The sequence below is a fragment of the Pelobates fuscus genome, chromosome 2 (genome assembly GCF_036172605.1).
Source record: "Pelobates fuscus isolate aPelFus1 chromosome 2, aPelFus1.pri, whole genome shotgun sequence".
In the NCBI taxonomy this organism is placed as follows: Eukaryota; Metazoa; Chordata; class Amphibia; order Anura; family Pelobatidae; genus Pelobates; species Pelobates fuscus.
Window position 1 is genome coordinate 437,024,977 of NC_086318.1, and position 17,196 is coordinate 437,042,172.

At 37.6% G+C, this 17,196-nt stretch overlaps 1 protein-coding gene across 2 annotated transcripts in view; it reads left to right on the forward strand.

Annotated features, from left to right (window-relative positions):
* Nucleotides 1-4,282: 4,282 nt before the first annotated feature.
* The window catches only part of LRFN2 (leucine rich repeat and fibronectin type III domain containing 2), a 530,695-nt gene continuing 517,781 nt past the window's right edge, over nucleotides 4,283-17,196 (forward strand). For both annotated transcript variants that reach the window (XM_063444112.1, XM_063444111.1), the window contains exon 1: nucleotides 4,283-4,781. The gene's annotated coding sequence lies outside the window, so the exon portion shown is untranslated. The remainder of the gene's footprint in view (nucleotides 4,782-17,196) is intronic.

Sequence of the window (17,196 nt, forward strand, 5' to 3'; positions counted from 1 at the left end):
AAGGGTTAAACTGTTAATGGGTCTAGCACCCATCAGCTCAGCACCTTCACTTTCGTTTTAGTCTTTTTGTCAACCAGGAAGCCTTTGCCTGGGCCTTGCTTATAAGCTGAGAAATGTTAGCTATCAGGCTATTAGTAGCTCCCATTTCAGAAGTGGTTAATAATGTGGTAGTTAATCTTACTAGCCAGTCGCCACAATACAATTTAATCGAAAAAGCCTATCTGGGTCCATATGACTCCCATATTAGTATAGGGAAGCAATAATACCTCCCTTATGTCCCTGTCCACCATGCCACAGGTGGGGGTCTGTAAAATACCAATAGGAAACTGGAACATATCTCCTTTGTGCATCAGGTGGGTTCTTAAAATTAAATAATGGGGCAGATCACTGTGCTACCCATGTACTCATCCATGGCCAGCCTGTGCACCCCACCCTTAGTAACCCAAAACTACAGGTACACTTGTACCTGTAGTGGAGCACTAAAAGGCAAGAATAATGGGAATGACTTACCCCCGTTTATGACAAGTGTATACAGTACAAAATGCAATGCATGAAAAAAAAGAGAATACAAATATAGTGCAGATGGTAACTGTGACAAACTCCCCTTTTTCAGTGAGTTTGACACAAGTTCCTGGAGGAGCCTGCTTGCCAGCCTCCTGCCCACAGACTATGGACCCTGTGAAATATAATGTAAAAGTCTCTGTTTGTGCAATTGGGATTATATGGTTCAGTTACCGAACAACCGCATAAACCGGAGACCACCCTGGAGCTTGTTAACACCTATTAACAACTTGGAACGTTTCTTACCGCAATGTTCTAGTTGTTCGTCTGGGTGGCCGCAATTCCTATGGACAACCATGAGGTGGCGGACATCTTGTTCACATGAATGCAGGCAGCGGTGTTTGGGCATGAGTCTCATGGAACTAAAATTGGACACAGAAACTCCTGAACACCGCTGGACTTCCATCATTGCCTGCGTTCGGTTCTATACAACTTAGAAGGGCACTGTTCGGTGAAATAATTTGGCTGGATGAGGGGAACAAGCTCCATGGTATGACTATTGACTCTGTTCAGTAGTTTGTTCATTTTTAAACTACCGAACTAGATCAACGGCAAGCCCTGATTCTCTGTTACTGTTTTGGGGATTGGGACAATGCCTATGGTCGGTCAAACAAATGACTTCCAGGAAATTCGAGAGCTTCCAGAACTGATCTGGGTGATTTTTGGATATGTTGGTCACCCAGATCAGGGCTATCAGGGGATATAACGTTTGTGGGGTTTTATGTAATTTTAAGATATTTAGTTGTTTTTTTTATAAAAATGTGTTTTATGTGTTTGGAGATAATGGAGTTTAGTACAAGTGCTTGTCTCAATAATCTCCCAGATAAAGAGGAGGGATTAACTTATTATGTGTGGGAGTGTCCTGGATCTGAGAGCCAATGTGATTCTGTAATTGTTTAGACTGTGGTTTACTCTCAGGTCCAGTAGGGAGTGCCCCTTGCATGGGGACATGCACATAAGGCCAGTTGTGGCTGCCATTAAAATAATTCCAGCTTTCACTCCAAAACTGTGTGTCGTCCTGTTATTGGAGGGAAGGAAGATGTAACCCCTGTGTCTGCTGTTCCAGCTTGCAGGGGATTCAAGGGGAAAGTCCTTGTAAGGACTAAATCTCCCAGGAGTGTCTTCCAGTGCCTGGGGGTGTCTAGAGCAAATTCCTCATTCGGCTCCAGGATGTAGCGGTTACAGGACCCCAGTCAAGCCACGTCAACTGTGGGCAGAAGTTCTGTGGTTTGTCCCCTGTTCCAGCTAGGAAGCGGTCCTTTGGCAGAGGTACCCAGTCGGGGTACAGGGAGCTCAGTTACAGTAACAATATCTCAATAATACCTATATCTACCTATATACCTATATATCTTAAAACCGGGACCTTTGGCTCTAGATAAGGTGAGCTCAATATCTATCTCACATTTGTAACTGATTTTATTGACAATACTACACCATATTTGTCTTTCTCTCTCTTTATTGGAAGTTATATCTCTATGAAGAAGTGGTGTGATGCTGCCCTAAGAGCATAAAAGTCCGATACACGGAGCAAATACATATAGGCTCTGCTACATGTGAATGGTCTGATTTTATACAATTTAATTATTGGGATATTGTTACCATATATATTTGTATTCTTTCTTTTGTTTTTCATGCATTTCATGTTGTACGTTATATACCTGTTATAAATGGTGGTAAGTCATTCCACTTATTCTTGCACTTTAGCGCTCCACTACAAGTACATGTATCTTGTACCACTAGAAGGTGTATATATTTTTGTGCCCCATGTAATACACTCCCCCAACTAAAACACTGTCCTCCATTTAATACACTGCCCCATCTAATACACTGCCCCCATATATAATATTCTGCTCCCCATCTAGTACACTGCCCCCATCTAATACACTGCCCCCATCTAATACACTGCCCCCATCTAATACACTGCCCACATCTAATACACGGCCCCCCATCTAATACAATGCTCCCATAAAATACACTGCCCCATCTAAAACACTGCTCCCACCTAATACACTGCTCCCCAACTAATACACTGCCCCATCTAACCACACTGCCCCATCTAATATACTGTAATCAACTAATACACTGGACCCACCTAACACACTTCCCTCATCTAATACACTGCCCCCATCTAACACATTGCCCCCATATATAATATACTGCTCCCCATCTAGTACACTGCCCCCATCTAATACACTGCCCCCACCTAACACACTGCCCTCATCTAATACACTGCCCCCATCTAACACATTGCCCCCATATATAATATACTGCAATCAACTAATACACTGGACCCACCCAACACACTGCCCCCATCTAGTACACTGCCCCCATCTAGTACACTGCCCCCATCTAATACACTGCCCCCATCTAATACACTGCTCCCTATCTAATACACTGCTCCCTATCTAATACACTACAGGATAGAATGGAGGGCAGATAACAGGAAAGTCCTACTTATATTACAGTACCTAGACACCCCACATGTTTAGTCCAATGATGCATAGTCTTCTGCAGAATTCAAAGGTGTGGGATGCCAAAGTTAGCCAAACCTTTACTAGCTATTACCACTATTTAACAGTGTCATGTAACCATAATGACGATTTATGGTGCGTGAAACCTTAAATTAACTCATCTAAACAGTGAGCTTTAAAACACCTAAAACAGCAAGTATTGTTTATACAGGAGCACCTTAATAGGGTACTTTAATAATAATTCAATTCATTATAACTTAACAAGACCTTCTGTTTCACTAGAATTCTCTCTTATCCATCATTTTGTACAAGAAATGCAACGTCACACTGAGCACATGAAAGAGAAATATTGATGTGGAATCAGACGATTGTAGGTTTGGTTAAAAATCCTCCAATCACTGTAGTGGCTAAAAAAGCTCAATTGACACAAGAGCTCAAAACAATTCCTGGCATTCCAGTTAATAGCATTGAGTTATATATTAATATACTTTGGGATGCATTACATGTTCGTAGCATTAACAACAAGTACATTTATATGCATGCGTGTGTGTATGTATATATGTGTGTACATCTGTGTGTATATGTGTGTACCTGTGTGTATGTGCATGTATGTGTCTGCATTTACATAAAATAAAATATAAACTTGCTGCCTCTTCTTACAAGATTTACCGTCTTAAGTGATGTGTGATTTTGACAATTATTCATTTATTTAGTGTTGACAGTCTGTGATTTAGACAGTATTTTATTTATTTAATTGCAGCTATATATGCATATTATATATTCTGTAGGGGGGGTTAATTGCCTGCATGCTAAGATAAAACATGCATTGTATGCATCACTGGTGCTGCCCCCCCTTATCCAAGCAGCCCCCCCCCCCCCCCATGAAGTGACATGCATGCATCTGACAATGTTGAGTGTTGATCTGCGGATTTGGCCAGCCATCCAGTGTGTGCACAAGCTTAGGTTTCTATTATTACACAATGGATTATGAGGGCAAAGCTTTGCTACAGACTTACAGAGCCAATCTGCTTTAACCCAAGTCTCTCCTCCTACTTCACATCTAGTTTGCATTTTGTGTTTATTTATTGTAATTCCTCGTAGATAACTATATGCACTTTCATGCCTGGCTACTAAAGATTTGCAGCAGGCAACCTTGCTTTGAATTATCACAAGACAAGTAGGAGAACTCCCTTGCCTGCCTGCCTGCCTGCCTGCCTGCTTGCCTGTCTGTATTTTTTTTTTTTTCATTCTTTTTTTTTCTCTTTCCAAGCTGTGGAGGATTGTGCCATCTACAGAATCTGTGGGTTCAGTGAGATTTCTTTTCCTTGTCTCTGGTTCTCTGTCTGTGTGTTTCTCTCAGCTGCCTGACATGAACTTGAAGATCTGTCTCTCCAAAATGTGTGTTCTATTTGGGGATTGTATCACTTCTCCATCCTTGCAATATGCAAAGGCTTCTTGTCCCTGAAAATCTGCTGGCTGAAAGGAAAAGGGGGAATATTCAGCACTGCAAGTCCTGAGAGAAGGGGAATGTGTGGATGGTCTTTTGGATACAGTGTATTGTGCAAGGAGAGCTCACTGTGCAGAGGGTTTGCAATGTCTCTGTGATTTTGCTATTTGGTGATGAAGATTAGATTGCATTTCTCCATCTCAAAAGGCTGTGTTGATTGTGGATTCATGGTATTGGGGAAGCTGTTCAAATGCCTGGGAGATTCTTTTTGCACAAACAAGGATAGCTGCTACTTGTGAGAGGTAAGAGCATTCTATATGGCTTTTCCTTTTCCTACTATACCCTTAGATGTACAGAGCAATGGGAAGATTGCATAACTTTGAATTCCCAATGTAAATGCACAGAGGATTGCTTAAACTTTACAAGCCATTGCTTAATCCCTTGTTTGTAAAATATTATAAAAGCTGCATTTATGCCAATGGTGCTTCGCTGTCACAGATCGTTATTTAAAGCTAATTAAAGCTGGTAGTTAAACTGGATTGATCTCTGCTCGGTTCTGTGCCTGGAAATCAGCAAGAAGTTTGCTGGACAGCTCTGGGAAGGGGCTTTCTGAATATTACCAGGAGGGTGCTGGGGGCAGGCTGGCAGCTGTCCTAATAGAAAATGACAGAAAATGTGGGTGTAATTGGCATAGGGGGTGCTGACATATGCCAGAGAGATGTACAAAATGCTGCAAGAGGGTGACATGTATTTACAAGTTCTAGGTAAAATAATGATTAAATACAAGGACCTGTGTATACATTATATATATTTATATGTTTTATAATGCTAAAATGGGAGAGAGAGAGAGACAGGGGGGGAGAGCAGATAGGAGAGAACAAGCAAGACATTGTATATAGAGAGAGAGACACACACACACACAGACACACAGACACACACACACTTACATATTCACATATGCACATGACATTTGAATGTAGAACTTTATACTTAATGCATTTATTGATCTGCCTGAAGCACCAAACACAGGGATTGTGGTTCCCCTGTAGGATGCACAGACCAGCTGTAATCCTGCAGGGGTTTGCTGGTCAGTTGTGTTTCGTGTGAAAAGCAATATGACTGCACTCCACCTCTGTGTCAGCCCTCAGTACTGCAAACAGCCAGGTTATGGGGCTGGGTAAGGAGTCATTTCACAGGCAAAAAGAAATGGCACTTTAAGTGTAAATACAAATGTAACAAGGTAACTGTGAGCAATGCAGTAAGGAGAGAGGTTAAACTGCAAACATTGTGTAGGTTTGATCAGAATACCCAGAGACAGATGTGTGGCTCACAGAATAGTGCTACAGTTATGGTTTTAGTTAGATAACTTGAGCTGCTGGAAATACTGGGGCACACAGATGGGGAGTCATTTCTCCCAACACAATGACTGCAATAATCTGAGAGTAACCCCTTCTGACAGCTGAGGGTGATTGCTTTCAGTATGTGTGTAGAGGAATGCAAGGAAAGAACAGAGCACAGAATCACTTAATGTAAAGAGGCAAGCATTAACTCTCCAGCTGTTCAGGACTAGTCGTCACAGCAGTCTTGGGTGGATGGCTGAGATTGCTCGCATTGTAATCCTTCACAATCTGAACTATCTGGTAAATAAAATAATCCTCTTTTTAATCAATATTAGTAAGAGTAGGCTCTCAGGTGCAGAGGGAGTGGTTGTCTAAAACTGCCATTGCCGTGAATCCTTGCACCCTCTTTATGCAGCTATGATAATGTTAAGTAAAAACTAGCACACCCCCAATCACTGCACAGGGATAGGGTAACTAATTGTGTGGCACACGCTGTGCCAGTGGCCATGCAAGGTGTGCTTGCCATCGTTCAGTTTTGCAGCCCTGCGTTTAACCCTTGCCGTGTGGCATTTGTTCTTGTTTCTAGCATTTAAAGGATTTAACGAAAATATAATGCGATATTTTGAAATGTGAACTTTTTTCTTTTCTTTTTTTTTGAACCGATGCCTCAGTGTCCATTTTTTCTACATTATATTCCTGTTTTCTCTCCTGTAGCTGGAATATGGAGTTGCCAGGGCACAGAATGTAGGGTAATGCCAACTTAAAAGCCAAATCCCCTTGTTTACAAACAGATTCCTATATTGTTTTTTATCACTGAGCAATGCTTTGAATGCACGCTGGACTTATCTCGTCTCTGCCTATGTTGGTACAGCTCCGGGTCAGCCTGTATACAAAACATCCTCTACACTATAATTCCAGTTTCAACGTGTGTTATTTGTGCTAGTTTATTTATCTCGATATCTTCTTCATTTTTCATATTGGCTAATTTTATAGTATATTTATTGTTTGTATCATAAGGGAACACACGTATTTGATTGTTACCAGAATTTATTTATTCTTTTTATAAAACTAAGAGAGAAACTGTACCTTTTTAGCAATGCAACATTAAAAAGGCTGGGCATAGCTACCTAGTTGTGTCGCACACACGCTCAGTTTGAGCATATTGTAGGATCACGTCTTCCTATTAACTGATTGATCGCTCTGGAGGGTCGGATGTCCTTGATGAAGTGAAAGTTTTCATATAAGTGAATGTTTCTCCATCTATTGACCCGATTTTGCCACGAGCATTTTGACACTTAGACAATCCCCCCGGGGCATATTCTTCAGTAATAAATAACCACAATATGATGTGTTGGTTGAGAAAACTCACCGTTTTATTTCCGGTTATATTATTTGCATTTTCATCCTAAATACATTAGCATAAATTTGTTGATGGCAATAATTGTAGAGACTGTTTTTGAGCGGAAAATAACTTTTACTAATTGTGAATATAACCAACTATACGTGTACCTGCCCATATTTTGCAAGGGGTGGGGGTGTGGGGTGCTATTTTAGAACTGCTGGATGGCTTGGAATTATGGGGATTGTAGTGTAACCACAGTTGGAGTGCTAACATTAGATTTCACTGTTTTACAATAAAATGACTACTGTTATAGTTAAAGAATACAAATAAAATGAAAACAAAAAACAACAGTATGCTATTTCATCTTCTCTGGACCACTTGCTCCAATGTTCCTAATACAATTGTCTCTGTATGATTCAACACACAGCATGACTGTAAACATGCAGCCGGAACGGATTTCAAAGGGTGTGTTTAGAAATGACAAACAAGCCTGTTGTTTTATTCTATGCCTTTAAAATCTCCTTGTCCAAACTAGACTGGTGCAGAAATCATTTTCCTGCAAGATTTCATTTACTGCAAAGACTCAGATAATCTCGCATCCGTTGTAACATACATAATGTTTACACCCTGCCTCTATTCTGTGACTCCCTCTAGTGAAATTTTCAAACCACAAGTGCTGTCATTGTACAAGACTATAAGCAATGCATCTGCTATTCTGGGGACACACAGCATCAGTTAGATTTTATAATGCATTACATATATCCAAAAGGTCAAGAAATAAGACCACCTCTAAGCTCTAAGGACACTTAAATGTTATTACAGGAGTCTGCCTTTATTGGACATTTACAAATCCCAGAGTTTTATTTTGCATTTGCCTGTACTGTGTGATAATTGTGTTTTATTTTCCTGATACTAAATGTTGTCTATAAAGTTTTGATTATCACAATTAGCACATAATTAAATTAAATGTCTACGCTAAATTTAGATTAGATTATTTAGTCAAAGGATACAATGTCTCTGAAGATAGAAAAGATTCTGTTTGTGTTTTCATGCTTTTTTATGTATATAAGCTGAAACAGTGCATGTCCACTGAGCAAATGCATACACGATAAACAAAATGCATCTTTTTGAAAACAGATATTTTTACTATTTTGATGCCAAAACAGGTGAAATATTAATTTAGACTTTTTGAAAGGTCAGTGATTTTAGAGGAAAAGAGGTCATAGCAATAAACCTCCTGTCTATCTTTACTTTGGAGTTAGAAGATAGACTTTATTTATTTGCTTCCTAATGGTAGTAAATTCTTAACATTCAATTCTGATCCGATAATATATTTTTATTAAATACTACAATAACACCAAATTGCGACTATAGGCACATAAGTCCCAGAGCTGCGCTAAGACTTGTGCATTAGAGTGTAGAAGAGTTTATATTGCACAATGTCCCATGCAATATGGGTTTTGAAAAAAGTCCTCCACATTATATGTACCCCAGGTCTAGTATCTATGTTGGTAAAGTAAAAGGGACACCCTACATGCCATCACACATTATATGTACCCCAGGTCTAGTATCTATGTTGGTAAAGTAAAAGGGACACCCTACATGCCATCACACATTATATGTACCCCAGGTCTAGGATCTATGTTGGTAAAGTAAAAGGGACACCCTACATACCATCACACATTATTTTAAAAAATTAAAAAAATCTTGGCCTCAATAATTGCCTGTATTTTGCATTAAACATTTTTTTTTTGCATTCTGCATCTAAACCCCGCCTCCTGTGTTCCACCTTCTCCACTCCAAAATACTCCCTTCTTGCTGGTTCCTGGACTGGGGTACAGCTCCCTTTCAGTCCCTATTTCACAGCCTGCAGTAGCCAATAACAGAGGTTATCGCAAGTTAATTTATGTATATGACATCAGTGAGTAAAGAAAAGCTGTTGTAGATCAGGTAACAGGTTTTATATGTAAACTAATAACTGAACTACAGTTTTCAGAAACCCTGCTCTGAACAGAGCTGAGGATATGCACAGACAGCTTTGATATGTGCTAAATCGCCCCTCCCCTGCACTTTAACCCATTTATTGCTGGGCTAAACATGTCCTATAATTCAGACTCAGTCGACCGGTATGAGAGGCTCATGATTGGGTTGAGATTACCTGGAAAGGGCTAAGCTTAAAAAAAATTAAGGAAATTTAAAGGTGTTTTTTTTTTAACTTTTATTATTTTGGATTGGTAGTTTTTGCATAGCTTACCGCATTATCTGTTAGATTATTTATTTAAGAAATATTTTACCATGGAGGATGCATTGAGTTTTCTCTCGTTTTCATGGATGTCCTTGGCCCACAAACATTGGTGAGATCCACTTTTCTACCTTTGTGAGCTGGTCAAACAGCGGTGGATTTGGTTTGCTAGCACAGCTAAAAGTGTTGTCTGGGTAGATGTGTACAGTTGAGGCTTTGCTGACGTTAGGCAGACCATTTATGAATAATGTGACAAGTAGGGGGCTGGCTTTGGAGCCTTTGGGAATACCACACATGACAGGTAAAGGGAGGAAGGTGCTCTCAGAAATGGTGACATATTGCAATCGATCCGATACATACGACTAAAACTAGGTTAGCAGTCGATCACCAATATCTGAGTTTTTTAATTTTTGCATCAGACTACCATGGTCTACTGTGTCAAAAGCCTTGGTAAAATCAAGGAAAATATCTCCAGTTAGGTCTCCTTGTTCCATATCAGTTTGGATGTCATTGAAAATGTGTGAGTGATTTGGACAGAAGCCTGATTGATCAGGGGTCAGATAGTTAGATTGTTGGTATAATACTCACATAGTTGCGTATGGACACATGTTTTCTTAATTTTTGACAATACTGAGAGTAATGATATTGGACGGTAGTTAGATACCAAAGTATCATCACCACTTTTAAGGATAGGAACTACTCTCGCAGTCTTCCAAAATGTGGGTATGTATCCAGACACCAATATGCATTAAACAAAGAACATCTAATTTCCTCTGCAGATGATAGTGACTTGATAAGCTCTTAAATTACTTCAATAGAGAGATAATGTTTAGCAACCCACACAATTGATTTAAAAAGAAACAGTTATGTTTGGATTGACAATAATGGGAGTGCTGGACATTATCTTTATATTGGATTCTATACTGTCCCTGCACCATTTATTTACAAAGGATTTAGGTGGGTGCTCTCCCCTCCCTTGCTATTTACTAAAATTACTGCAAGCTCAGAAAATTAAAATTGTACTAAAAGTAGAATTGATGTAGTTTTCATTAGAAAGTAATTTAAAAATGTAATTAATGGTAACATTTTAAAGGTTTAAAACAATAATTTAAGTGTTGAACTGTTTATAAAATATTGATTAAAACAATGCACAGCAATGCCAAATGTAACATACAAAATGAGACAATGACCCTTAAAAAAATGCACTCAGCACTTTATTCTATTGGTTTCCATGGTGATTGCATCATGTTTGCATCATTTTACAACTCAAGTAGTTTTTTTTATACTGCTTTTACTAAATCCCACTGTTTATGCGGCTTCAGCTTCGTGTTCTTTGAAGTTATGTCGTTCGGAAGCTATACCTGGAAACCCTCTAGCTTTTGTCAAATATTTTTCAAAACGGTTTAAAAAAAATAAATAAAACATAGTGAAAAACATAAACATTAACATACTCTGTCAGAATTACAACATTTTACCTGGTTATTACCCGTCCAAGTTCTAGAAGGCTATTAGGAAGCACTGCCCTTATTGTGTACACGTATAGTGAGAATCAGTAAAACTGGTCATTTTATAACAAAGTTAGCAGAACTGTGTTTTGTGAATAAATAGATTCAAGGTGGTTGGTCTGCGCACATTTTGTTTCACTTGATAATGGAAAGTCTTTTAAAATCAGAATATATATATTTAGTAATTCTAAAACATATTTACCACAGTGCCAGAGAACAATATCAAAAGTCAGTCACTTTTGATAAAGCTTCAGGCGAAACGTGTCAAGTGAGGACTCCTATACCCGCAGTTAGTTTTTTAACCTCTTACTTGTTTAATTATATAGCTGTTGTTGCCAGCTTTTTTTTATAATAATGAAGTAGTATATATATTTTTACAACACTTACCTGTGGAGTATATCCTTCATACATCCTTCATCATCTTTCCGGTTCCTACATATGTCCTTAGTTGGAGATCCATACTTTTGCCAATTAGTCAGTCCTAACAGTTGTGTTGTTTCAGAGATAACTAACACTGCTGTTATGCAGAGTCCTGGATACATAGTTACAAAAAGATAACATTTCAAATGACAAAAATGACATATATAAATGTACATTATATGAATGGCTAAGGATATTTCACTATCAAAATAACTTCTGAAGGGGGCGTATTGCTAATTGTATGGATATGTATATTGATCATCCCTTTCTAAAGCTATTTAGTTAAAATAAAAACACAGTATCTTATGATTTTGTAATATTCTGGGCACACTGTCCACAGAGTTCCAGAATTTTGCAAACAAAGAGCAGATGCCTTATCACTGACTCAGCAACTGTCTCTCATCTAGCCAGTGCTCTGGGGTGGGCTATGTCTTCTATTTTTGAGTAGCTCACATGTATGAAATGCGCATGTCACTTGGTAAGCCGGTTTTTGTATGATTATAATAGCTGGGGTGTTTTGAAGTTTTGCCAGAAGCCCTAACTGTGGGTGTACGCGCCGCACAGTGATTTTCCTGACTAACCTGAGTTTCCAGTGAAAAGGCTGAAGTGGGGCTTCCCAGCCATGGTAGTTGCCTGGATGTATTTCTACAATAGATTAATTGGTGATGTATTGCTTTGTTCTGGTAAAAATATTGTAATAAGAATAATTATACTATATTATCTTCATTAACTTGGAATGATAAATAGTATACTGTTTTGTCCTTAATAAATTCACTTTTATTATTTAACCCACTCAGTTTTTGACATATCCTGCATCCTTATGAATTAAAAGCAAGACGGGGGTCTGGGAAATATTAATGTTTTTATTTAGCATCAGGCAGTTGTATCTCAAAGCAGCAATCTATTATAAAAACAAGGATTAGTAGTGTAGTGCTTGCACAGGCTACTTATGAGGAGGTGTTGATGCCCCTCAGGTGACCATCAGGATGGTTTGTTGGGGATCAAAACATCGCTGCTCACCACTCTACTAGTTAAATAGTATGGTGTGATCTCATTGAAAGCGAGAAGCTTGTGGTTGTTTCAAACTATGATTTCATTGAGATCGTGGAGACCATTAGCAGTACGCTGTTTATTGGTAGAGAAGAAAGGACATAACATATAAATGCACTAATATGTTGTGACATATCCCCAGCTCTCTGTAAGTATAGGGGTCATTGAGTTTTCTTTTTTCCCTGATACAAAGATTCTATAGTTTCTTTATGGAACAATCATTCGGTCCAAAAACACATCTAACTTACTACACACAACATTCTTGCAATTGTCAGAGAGTTTTAAACATAATCCCTCATTTGTTTCTACCATTTAAGCTTGGAAACTTACAAGATGCCAATGTAACCTTCACTGGTAATCTGCAAGGTTCCTCACATTCCTTTCAAATGGTTACTTCCACAACTTCCTTGCCCAATCCTGGCACACGTGCTCCATATCTCCGTTGCAACTACAGAAAAAATTCCATGATTTTCAATGTCCTCGTTTCATTTATTGGTAAACTTGAAAGTATATAAACAAGATTTTAACTCACCTACAAGACACTGGCTGAACTCACTATTCTATCTAAGTTACTCTACAGTTGTATTCAAACAGTACTAGATCATTCTATTCCACCCAGTCTAACACATAAATAGACATTATAACTCCCCTCCCTTTGGTCCGAGTCCAATCACATTCTCATAACAACGAACAAATTACTTTCCAGATTCCCAGGAACAAGAGACTCAACGGCGGATAGCACTGTATCAAAAAGATATAAAATGAAAACTGTAAAAAGGCATTTCAATAAATATGTAAATTTGGGTTAAAAAATGTGCATACAAGAACTTTGCTGCGTATACACTCCTTGTGACCCTCCTGACACAACAAAAGATATAAAAATTATAAATAGCAAGTGGAGTGCTTATGTAAACCATGCAACATATATACAAAGTGGAGTGCTTATGTAAACCATGCAACATATATACAGTTGCTATTAAATCATATTTAAGGTGCTGACAGTGTAAATAGTGCCACATATCTAATACAGTAAATCACAGCAATTTGTGTTTTCCCTTAAAAAAAATTAATGTAAAAGCCAGTGTGAAATAACTAATATAGTATAATACATCTAACAATGAAATGATCCCAAGAAAGCTGTGTATGAAATGCAAACTAAATGCACACAATATGACCAGTTGTTTTTGTTCTTTCAAGTCAATAACAAACTTTTGACCTCAAAGGCAAAAATAGAAAAACATAAAATAGTGCAGACAGACCAATAAAGCAACCAAGATGTGTAATAAAGCTGTAAAGCTCTAGAGGAAATAGCCACACTCTGGCTCTGGAATATAAGTAGTGGAGTCTCCCCAGAGATTTTTTATATACAGGTATGTGGTCCCCCTTTAATAACCTTGAATGTCTTTTAACTTCAGTTGCATTGATTTAACAAAACATTTGTAGTCATCATGTATATATATTTATATATATTTATTTGTACATATCTTTATCTTATAAGAACTATTAACATGCACTTTTGCGTGTGTAAGGGTGTGTAAGGGTGTGTAAGGGTGTGTAAGGGTGTGTAAGGGTGTGTAACGGTGTGTAAGAGTGTGAGCTTGCATCCTTTGTATTATACTCTATAAGAGAAATAGAATCAAACTTCTGGATTGAAATATCCTTCTTTGCCACCTTGGACAATGCATTACTGGAACAATGCAGTATGTAGATCAGGAAGGTCATAGTCTAACAATAACTCATAGTTCTATTGTTAAATAGTAATATAGGCTGAAAAATGCACAAGTCCATCATGTTCAGCCTTTCACAAATCTATATTGCTGCTGCTGATCCAACTGAAAGTGAAAAGCCAATGTCAAGCAATTTCCAATTTTGTCACAAATTGGAAAGAAATTCCATCTTGACTCCAAAATGGAAGTCAGATTTCTCGCTGGATCAACAAGCTGTTACGCCATATATATCTATTATATCCCTGACTCTCTGAAGAAATCACTTCATGCCTGTCACATTGACCATCGTCACTGGTCTACTCTAACCTCTGATCAAGAGACTTGGAGACACATCATTCATCTGGCTGTCTCCTCCATCGAAAACACATGCAGGGCAGATATTTAGAATAAAAAGAAACAGAGGAAGGACTTTGACATTCTAGAATCAAAGTCAGACCATATTTTTCTTTTGCAGCAGCTGCGGCCGTATCTGCCTTTCCCATATTGGCCTTGTCAGCCACCAGCGTGTCTGCAGCAGACATGGACAACCCGCTAGCTTTATTTACGAAGTCAAGCCAAACACTATTCCTGAATATTTCGTTTTTTTTTCTAGAAAAGCTTACAGATATGTTTTAATAGTATGTAGAGCATCTGCTAAAACAACATATGTAGGGGGGAGAATTATAAATCTTAATTGTTCTTGCTATAAGAGAACCCTTTCCTCTGCAGTACCTGAAATCTCATTTTTAAAAGTCTAAATGGGTGACCTTTATCCTTTATCCTTTTTGCATTCCTATTATTACATTTATTGCAAGAGAGTAGTGTGTAGTGGCTGTATGTTCATTTGTATATCATCATTTCACCCCTGAGCCACCCTTTTTTCTCAAGTAAAAAAAAGCACCATTTTTTTACCCTTTCTTTACAACTAAAATCTTTCATTCTCCATATGAATTTTGAAGCTGACTAATGTACGATTTCAGGTGTACTCAACCTTCAGCACTCATAGTGCTCCTAAAGCCATACAACTGGCAAAGCATCAGGGTAGATGTAGTTCTCAAAATCTGGAGTGCTGAAGATTGTTTACCTTCTGCTACTCCTAGTTCTGCAATATCCCTCTTTAAATGAAGTGTCCAGACCTGCATTGCATTTTCAAAGTGAGGTCTAACTCTTGTTTTAGAAAAATATATGATTATATTTATGTCTTGTGAGTTAATACAACATGGCTTGTTAAGTGCTCTTAATTATATGATCTGTGCTGAAACAAAAATGCATTTTCATTTTTACTTTAAAAATGTTCAGAAATATTGTGCCTGTTGCCCATAGTTCATTCCTGAAAATCTGGATCCTGTTAATTGATTTAAACCAATGGATAACAGCCAGCAATTAGATATGCAGGCAATATAGAGCTTCTTCAGGCTTCTGGTATCCTAATTATTCACTGTTTTATCTTTCAGCAGACTAGGCTAGAAGAGAGCATTGTTTGGCCGGAAGTCCATGTAGATCAGAGAGAATATTCACTATCTGGCCAGTACTAATATACTGGCTGCAGCATTCTGTGCCCAATCGAAATAGTATAATTCTGCTTTGCAGTTCAAGAGACAAATATATCCTGTTGAAAGATTTAGAAAAAAAAAACTAATCTAGAAATCAGATGTTTTTTTTTTCCATTCTGCATTGTTTAGGTGATGTTTTAGGACGACCACCATGATTTTGCATGCTTTATAATTTTACTACTCCAATAACAAATTATTACTATGTTTTACATGTCCCAAAAAAAAAGTGTGTTACAGAGTGCCTCTTTCTCTCCATACATTACCTTTCACCAATTGACCTCCATCAGCTCTTGGACCTTATCTAGACAACTACAGGGAACAAATTACTCTTTGATGTCTGGAACAAAGGAAAAGTATACTCTTATGGAAGTAATTTAAATTATTTTAGGATTTTCTAAAACTTGGAAACAGTGGCAAAATAAAAATTGTATGGTCATTATATCTGACTAAATTCCCATTTTTGAACTGAAACGTATTTTACATAGTTCTGATAGAGGTAATATGTTGGCACTATATAAATGGCAATAACAATAGTCATTCAATATATATATATATATAATATAAAACATATCAATATATAAAAAAAAATATAAGGACACATGACATGTGTGACATGTCATGATTCCCTTTTATTCCAGAAGTTTGGTCCTTAAGGGGTTAAAGGATTCATACTCTGAATACTCACATTAATTTTAAATAAAGTCAGTTGAAAAACAACTCATATGTTTAATCAAGACATGTTTATTTATCTATTTTGTTGACAATACTACACCATATTGGTCTCTTTTTCTTTACCGGAGGTATAAATACATATAGGCTCTGTAACATGTGAGTGGCCTGATTTTATAAAATTTAAACATTGGGATATTATTACCATCTGCACTATATTTGTATTCTATCTTTTGTTTTTCATGTACTGTGCTATGTTCTGTATATACCTGTTGTAACAGGGGTAAGTCTTTCCCCTTATTTTTGTACTTTAGCGCTAACTGCCCCATGACTACTGCCAGTAAAATAAATCCCTCTCATAGCTCAATTATACAATTGGAAACAACCCCTACTATGGGTGGTAATGATTTTGATTCAGAAAACACATTTGAGCAAGGTGTCCACAAGTCCCCTGGTAACTATGTAGTCCTCATGTTTGGTCTCCCTGGTCACAAGACTTTTTCTGGTGTGGCTATTTGTAGCCTCAATTTAATGTTTGTGGATACGTTTCTCAAATGATTTCATATTTTTTCAAATATATATCAATATTTTGAAATATTAAAATATTTCTCAAAATATTAAATTATTTTAAAAGTTTATTCAAAAACATCGAATAGAGGCTTATATGAAGCAAGGGTGTCCAACTTATATTATCTCAGAGGTGACAGTGACATAACTTGAATGTCATTCCATGCTACAGGCATGGCTTTTATTTGGTCTTCTAATTACAGTAATATCTATTCTTGCTTTTGGAAAGGAACTGTGATGGGAGATTTTAAGAATATTACATTTTCACAGAGATACCAATAAAGAGAGCAATCTGTGTAAAAACCCTTTAGACATTTTACATT